This window comes from Nicotiana attenuata, unplaced genomic scaffold (assembly GCF_001879085.1).
Source record: "Nicotiana attenuata strain UT unplaced genomic scaffold, NIATTr2, whole genome shotgun sequence".
Classification (NCBI taxonomy): domain Eukaryota; kingdom Viridiplantae; phylum Streptophyta; class Magnoliopsida; order Solanales; family Solanaceae; genus Nicotiana; species Nicotiana attenuata.
In genome coordinates, this window is record NW_017670978.1 from 253,971 (window position 1) to 262,485 (window position 8,515).

The following is an 8,515-nucleotide window of genomic DNA, read 5'->3' on the forward strand; positions in this document are numbered from 1 at the left end:
ACACCCCTGCCCCTACCACGGCCTCGACCGCGGCCTCTCGCGGCCTCAACTGGTGGAGCTAGTGGCTGTCCGGTAGCACGTGTCCTCACCATCTGTGAGAGAATAGAATAACAAAAGTTTAGTTACCAGTATCAACCGATTCGCACGATAAGGATTCAAGAATGTGAAGTTTCCAAAGGGTTCTGCATCCTCTCGAAGATAAGTACAGACATCTCTGTACCAATCTGCAAGACTCTACTAAACCTACTCATGACTCGTGAGACCTATGTAACCTAGGCTCTGATACCAACTTGTCATGACCCAAAACTTAACCGTCATGATGGCGCCTATTGTTGAACTAGGCCAGCCTCAACTCAATAAAACAAACGCAACAACAATAAATTTGAAAACATTTAACGGAAGATTTTAACATTGTAAGAAACTGTTTGAACATAAGAAATTCGAAGATAAGATAAAATCCAGCCCAAAACCAGGGTGTCACTGAGTGTATGAGTATCTAGGAAAAATACATAGTCTATTACAATGTCTAAAGAAACAATTGAAATAAAATTGGAATAAGAAGGAGAGCCAAGTCCCACGAACGTCGTGCAGGTACCTCAATAATCTCCTAAGTTTGAAGCCGCGATCAACAACCGCCACTGGGTCTAAAAGTGCCTGGATCTGCACAAAAGTGCAGGGAGTAACGTGAGTACACCAACTCAGTAAGTAATGAGTCCAAACTATTGACTGAATGGTAGTGACAAACTCAACCTCAACAGATATAATAGAAACAACGTAAAGAAAATGTAGGCATGCTTTCAGTTAAATAGACAACTCAAAGTAATAAGGTAAATACAGATCTGATCAGTTTAAAATATATATCTCAATTGCCTCCACATGCCAATGCACCGACTGTATGAAATGCACAGTGTACTCCCACTCTCAAGTGCTTAGCCACTCGGTACTGAAAATGTCCATCCGGCCCAGGGAAATCCATCCCGGAATATATACAACACTGACTGTAAGTAACTCAATATCGAGGAAAAAGGGCAATCCAACCTTGTGGAGAAATCCATCTCCAGGCATATATAAATACTCAACCACTCAGTACTGTATATGGTCATCCCGTCCAGGGATATCCATCCCGGGACATATTCATCACTGACTATAAGTCACCGGGTACCGAGGAACAAGGGTAATCCAACCCTGTGGAGAAATCCATCTCAAGATATCACTACTTCGGACAAATCCATGTCAGGGAAATCCATTCCTCAATAATATCATCCGCGCCCACTGTGGGTGTGCAGACTCTGGAGGGACTCCTATGGCTCAAGCGCTATCATAATCAACGTAACTCCTGCGGCCTGCAACTCGACCCCATAACTGTCACTCATAATTAGGCTCTCGGCCTCACTCAGTCATCCCTCCCCAGTCTCACCCACGGGCTCACAATTTAATGGGAACTAGCCCGAAAACAACGATATGCTATGCCAATAATAACAAAAGAGACTAAGATATGATATGAAATGCATGAATATGACTGAGTACAACGTAATAGTGAAATGACAGCAAGAAACGACCACTAGGGGTCCTAACAGTATTGGCATGAAGCCCTAACATGGTATCTAGCATGTCCTAACATGGTATCTAGCATGTTTATAGCTCAATTACTTTATCACATAGTGGAAACACAGATAGCAATAAGAAAGAGTCATTAAACGGTGCCATGGAATTCTCACGATGCACACCCGCACGCCCATCACTTGGCATGTGCGTAAGCTCAATACTAACCACATAACACGTAGTTTAGGGTTTTGAACCCTCAGAACCAAGTTTGAAAGCGTTACTTACCTCAACCGAGCAAAAATTCTACTCCGCAATGCCCTTGCCTCTCGACTCGGCCTCCGAACGTCCCGAATCTAGCGATAAGCAATACAATACGATCAGTATAGGCTAAAGGAACCGATTCCACAAGAAAAATACCAAATTATAGGCCAAATCCCGAAATTCACTCAAACCCGGCCCCCGGGCCCACGTCTCGAAATCCGACAAAAATCACAAATTAGAGCTCAAACAACTTACCTCAGTGAATTGGTTTCACTTCAAAAATCCTACTAATTAGGGGGCGATCAATGGGAAAACACCACAGCTAATGATATTAGAGCTCAAACAACTCACCTCAGTGAATACCCTCGAATCCCCTTGAAACATCTCCCCAAAAGCTCCAAAGTCCGAAATGAAAATGGTGGAAATGAGCAAAAATCATGAAGTCCCCTTTTTATACCTTCCGACCAGTGAAACCACACCTGCGGTCCACTTGTCCGCTTCTGCGACACCACACCTACAAAATTTCCATCGTAGGTGACACACCTCCTTTTTCTACCCCGAAAGGATATAGGGGAGTTTTTCCAATTAAAGTGACAATAATCGAAACGGGATTATTTATTCGAATTCAGAGTCGCCACTTGGGATAATTTATGGTGTCCCAAGTCACCAGTTTAAAATCCCGAATCAAGGAAGTTTGACTCTGTTTTACAGCCCGCAAAACATAGAAATCCAGGTAGGGAATTCTGTTAACCCGGGAGAAGGTGTTAGGCATTCCCGGGTTCCGTGGTTTTAGCATGGTCGCTCAACTATTAGTATTGGCCTAATTATCTGATTAATTACATATAACATTTGACCGCTTTCAATTATTTATGGAATTATTCTGGAACAAGTTACGATTGTCGTACACTTGTTTGTTTGCTACACATTGTGAATCATGTCGCGAGAACCGTACCCACGATCTATAACACGTTTAATTTATTAACATTATTAGAAGTTGTGGCCGGGTCGCATGAAATGCACACCCGAATTTGGATTTATGTATCATGACTATGCCACGGGAACCGTACCCATAGTCCCGATGATTATTTACGCGTCGAAAAGTTTGCCTATCCAGGTGTTGACGGCCTAGCATGCTAATAGCAGTCAAATTAATAAAACAGTTTTCACTTTTAATTCCCAAACCCCACGACACACTGTTTCTTATAACTAAACTTAGATGTCACCAAAATCATGGTATTTTCAAACAATTAATTTTTAATTCTTCTAATAAGCAGGACAACTAAATAAAATGGTCGGCTAACTTCTTTGATCTGAGAAAAAACAATTTACTAAAATCATAAGAGCAACACAAAGGCAAACATACATCTCAGTCAAACACCAACAGTAAGACAATTTAGAAATCCAACGACGAACAAGAGTTTAGAATTGGACCTTTGTATGGCCGTAAATTGATTGTTTCAATTCTCTGAACATAAAACCGACAGACAAAATAGCAGGACTGATGAGATCCAGAAACACTTGAAAACGGGATAATTTCAGATTCACAGCTTCTGTTCTTATGTTAATATATGGCAACAGGAAGCGGAAAAATCCAATCCATCTTTGTATGTTTTGATTAAAGGATTAAATATAGAATGGTCGCTGCTCTCGTTTTGGACTGAAGATAGTCGCCGGTGGCTGGAGTTCTCTTTTAGAGCAGGAGGTCTGGCGGGTGGTTTTAAGGAAAGGGTGGTGGCGACTGGTGGCCAGATTCCGGTGAGGGAGGCGGTTGTTGTGGTCACTGGTTCTAACGGCGGCTGTTCTGCTGCTTCAAGATGGAGGAAGAGCAGCTAAATTAGTCTTGGGGTTAGGTCTCTTCTAGGGTTTGAGGTCTCCATGAAGAAGAAGGAACGACTCCAGCCAGAAAACGAGAGGGAGCTACCGGATTTGGTGACTGCCGGTGTTAGTTCCGGCGAGTGAAGGAGACGAAGCGGGGTGTTATTTTTGAAGAAGGGGTCGCCGGTGTTCTGGAGGGAATGGATTTCCGGCGAGTTTGGTGGCTGTTGCTGCTGGAGCGAGTTCTGGTGGCGTAAATCCTAGGTTCTAAGGTTCTCTCATGGCTGCTTCTTTTTGTGAAGAAGATAGGGTCCTTAGGGTTTTTTGGTTTAAGATGATGAGAAACGACTGCTTTTTGTTTTTAGGGTCTTTTTTAGGTTGTCCCCAGAGTTAAGTCTTGTGTGTCTAGGTTGGTGAAGGTGTAGGGTGCTGAAGGTTAGGTCTAATGTCTAGAGAAGAAGATAGGTTTAGGGATGTTTTTAAGTGTCTTTCTAGGGTTTTAGGGGTATTGGGCTTGGTTATTATGGGCTAGATTTTAATTGGGTCAAATTTTGGCCAAATGGCCCTTTAACTCTATTAGACTAAAAAATATTAATTCCTAAAATAATAACTATAAAATTGTGAAAACATTCCTAATTAAAATAAATTACTAGAATAAAACTAAATACTAAAAGTGAAATTATTTTTGTATATTTTTTAATTTTATGAAAGATAGATAAACTGGAAGTAACTAAATAAAATATCAATTAGCTAAATAAGAGAAAATATTTTTGTAGTTTTTATTTTTGTGATAAAATAAAATAAAAGGGTCAAAACTAGTTAAAATAACGATATTAGACCTAAACTAACTATTTAAACGCTAAAAATGTACAAAATCTCGGGGAGGGTCAAAACTCACATGTCTATAGCAGGTGCGGAACTCACTTAATACACCAAGTTCCGCATCTGCGGTCAACCTCTCGCATATGCGGTTGCGCACCTGCGATTGCGCACCTGCGCATCTCCCTCCGCTTCTGCGGAAAATGACAAACTCCTCATTCCGCATCTGCGACTCAGCCTCGCATATGCGGGCTCGCAGATGCGACCTCTCTTACGTACCTGCGGTTCCAGCCCGGGTCCTCTTTGTACGCATCTACGGCTCCCCCAGCGCACCTGTGACCTCGCACCTGCAACTGCATTCTTCAAATTCCAAACTCCCCGTTAGCCATCCGCAATCACCTCGAGCCCCTCGGGACCTCAACCAAGCATACCAACAAGTCATATATCAACATACAAACTTAGTCGAACCTTTGAATCACTCAAAACAACATCAGAACACCAAATTACACTTGGATTCAAGCCTAAGAATTTCTAAACTTCCGAATTCCACAACCGATGCCAAAACCCGCTAAACCACGTCCAAATGACCTCAAATTTTGTACACAAGTCGAAAATGAGACCATGGACCTACTCCAACTTCCAGAAATCCAATCCAATCCCGACATCAAAATTTCCATCGCCGACCAAAATTGCCAAAATGCCAACTTTCGCTACTTCAAGCCTAATTCTACTTCGGACCTCCAAATCACATTCCGGACGCGCTCCTTAGTCCAAAATCACCTAACGGAGCTAACGGAACCATCAAAATTCAAATCCGAGGTCCTTTACACATAAGTCAATATCCGGTCAACTCTTCCAACTCAAACCTTCTCATAAGAGACTAAGTGTCTCAATTCACTCCAAAACCACTCCGGATCCGAACCAACTAACCCGATAAGTCAAAATACAGCTGAAGAACACAAAAGGACTAGGAAATGGGGGAACGGGGCTATAACTGTCGAAACGACCGGCCGGGTCATTACAGTACAAGTGTAGAGAATATCCGCTAGAATATTCTCTTTTATGTCCTATTTTGAAAGTAGTCGTTATAACTCTGTCAGATGTGCTCGACCTCGGGCTCGAACCTTGATGATTCTTCGACCTCAGCCCTTGCTGACTCTTCGACCATGGCCTTCATTGTTAATTAGATTATTTCGACACGTGGCATCCCAAGAATGTTTTACAAATACCATTTCGACTAAAGATGGATTTTGACCCATACAATTAGTCTCTCCGCTTATCAAGGTCTTCCTGCGGACGATTGTCGGTAAGTGGACAATGTCGTTTGTGATACAATTCTATAAAGATGGCTATGTAGGTTGTGGTCGTGAAGACAGGTCTACGTGGCCTTCTGAGGTCCGTATATTTTGAAAATTTTGAATTTTCCGGGAAATATGTTGGAGCCATTTGATCCAAGAGAAAAAGTGACATTATGTGTCATAATGACGCTGTTTCCGACGCATTGCATCGATTTAGGTGTGACCCTTGATTGGCTTTGTCATTTAGATTTTCGTGCTAATCATGATCCGTCGTTTCGATTCTTGTGCCTTTCGAACCTTATAAATAGGGGAAGGTTTGTTGATGACTGTTTCCAAACTCTTCCATCTCTTTAAGCAATAACTTCTCCTTCATCTTCTTCGCAGAATCCTTTCAACTATCTGTTTTTTTCGACGGTTATTATTATTTTACTCCTCCGAAAGAAAGTGCAGAGACAAAAAAATTAATTCAAGATCCATTGACCATAGAAAAAAACAAAATAAGCAAAAAATATATTATTATTTTAGCTAAGTCTCAGTATATTATTATAGCTGACATTGAGAATAAGAGATGAATATTCTGTCTATCAAGTTTTGCAACAACAAAAGAATAAGCCCGATCCTGTTGAGTCAAGAACGCAAGAGCCATCATTAAACGATCTCCTTATGCAAAACGCCAAGCACTCGTTGTTAAAAAATGATTTCGCGCACTGATCAAAGCAAAGAGGACCCAGTTGTTTTTGATCTGTTAATTAAAAAACAAGAAGAATTAATCTAAATAGTCATCAATCCAACTGTTTAAACTAAGAATTTGAAGGTATAAAAAAATGGGAGCAATAAAAAATGGAAAAGGAGTTACCAAGATTCCTTGCAATAGCCAAACCAATGATAGCTAGAAATACAAGGAGAAGACATGAGTTGGAGGACCTGCACAAAGCCATTGCAGCTTATGATTTATATTTGCTTCGTTATGGTAGATGTATATACAGCTAATGACTTAGGCTTTGGCTAGTATTTATAATTATGTGTGACAAACGTCAAATGGAAAATATATAAATCCATCTTTTATGGGAAAATCATTATTACAGCATTAAATTTACTAATGCATGTAATAAATTTCCAAATCAGCGGAGGTCTTCATATAGAATTGACGGTTTGCAGTCATTAAGTCCTTGGAATAATCTCGGGAAAATAAATTTTGTAGCTCACTACAAATTTAAGAAAATTTTGTAAAATATAGATCATCTCTAAATATTCGTGAAGTACAAGAGTCTGTATTTCACACACACACATATAAACTGAAATATGTTGGGTATATATATATATTTCAGTTGGGTATATATATATATATATATATATATAACTGAAATATGTTTGGTTAATATTTTAACAAAAACATGTAATTTGGCTATTTTACTCTTTAGAGCCTAGAGGTATTCATGGGCCAAAAGTTGATATCAAAAATAATAGATTGGTTTCAGAATACTAAAATTTTAGGAGAACCTACGAATTGGAACTATGGTTTATCAACGATATTGTACTTTTCATTAAAATGCAGGAGCAAAATATTCAGCTAGAATTATTTTAAAGGACAAGAAGTGAATGGAAGGATGACTTGCCAATATCATTGACTTTAGATGTGTTATTGCTTGTATATATGACATATATGTGTGGTAATATTTTCTAAAAAATGGACAAGTGTTTAACCATATGGCAACTTGCATGGAAAGTCATAAACAAGTGTCAAGTGTTCAACCATGTGGCAAATTGCATGCAAAGTTATAAACAAGTGGCATACACTTGGCATGACCTAAGCCCCTCAATTAGCCTATAAATAGGCCTACAAGTAGACATCATGGAGCAGTACATTCTTCACTTTGCTTCTTTCGTTCCTTTTCTTCCTCCTTAAAACATTTATAGTCTACTTTGTTTTGTTCCCTCTTTTAAAATAGCTGGGTTTGTAATTTACTATTTTGCTGATTCCTGTATCCTCCCTAATAGAGGTAGGCTTGTTTAATCCTGGGGAAACATTTCACATTGTTGAAATAGTTTCTTAGGACAGTGCCTAGCACGACTCAAGCCAGTCCGTGTATCCGTTCACAAATAATATCATTGCAGTATTATTATTATTAGTTTTTCGGTGTCATTTCCCTACAATCTAAGAAACTGTGGTAAGTAATACTACTGCGGAAATTTTTGATGGTGCTACCAATTTTGGTGTTGTCTCTACTGCTACTGTTCCAGCTGTTGGTGTTGCAAATACGTTATTGCATCCACAACTTTGGCAGACACTAATGTCAAAATACAGGTATGTAGATAGACATGGTTACATATCTAATGCTAATATTAAAACCTTCAAGAAAAATGCACCTCAATGCAATAGTAGAGTTGGGATAAATGACAATCTCGCTAAGTCAAAATTAAATTTGACTAAAGCGGATAATATAATTGTTGCGGTCATTTCTCAAATAAATAATGTGGTCAGTATGAGAGATTGGGTGATAGACTCTGGTGCTACTAGGCACATTTGTGCAAACAAAAATGAATTTTGTCTTACACCCAAGTTGAGGAAGGAGAAGAAACTATTTATCTTGGTGACTCAAGAACAACTCGTGTTCTTGGAAAAGGAAAAATTCTTCTCAAACTCACATCTGGTAAAACTCTAGCATTGAGTGATGTATTGCATGTTCCTAATATCCAAACCAATTTGGTTTCTGTGGGGTTATTAGGAAAAGTTGGAGTGAAGGTTTCATTTGAAAATAATGAGGTCGTATTGACCA

At 39.6% G+C, this 8,515-nt stretch overlaps 1 long non-coding RNA gene across 1 annotated transcript; it reads right to left on the reverse strand.

Moving 5' to 3' along the window:
- Window positions 1–1,860: 1,860 nt before the first annotated feature.
- LOC109244990 lies at window positions 1,861–4,127 on the reverse strand. The gene is made up of 3 exons (XR_002070765.1): window positions 3,238–4,127; window positions 2,158–2,320; window positions 1,861–1,898 (listed from the first exon to the last, which is right to left on the reverse strand). It is a non-coding gene; the product is annotated as an uncharacterized LOC109244990 (long non-coding RNA).
- Between the last annotated feature and the right edge of the window lie 4,388 nt (window positions 4,128–8,515).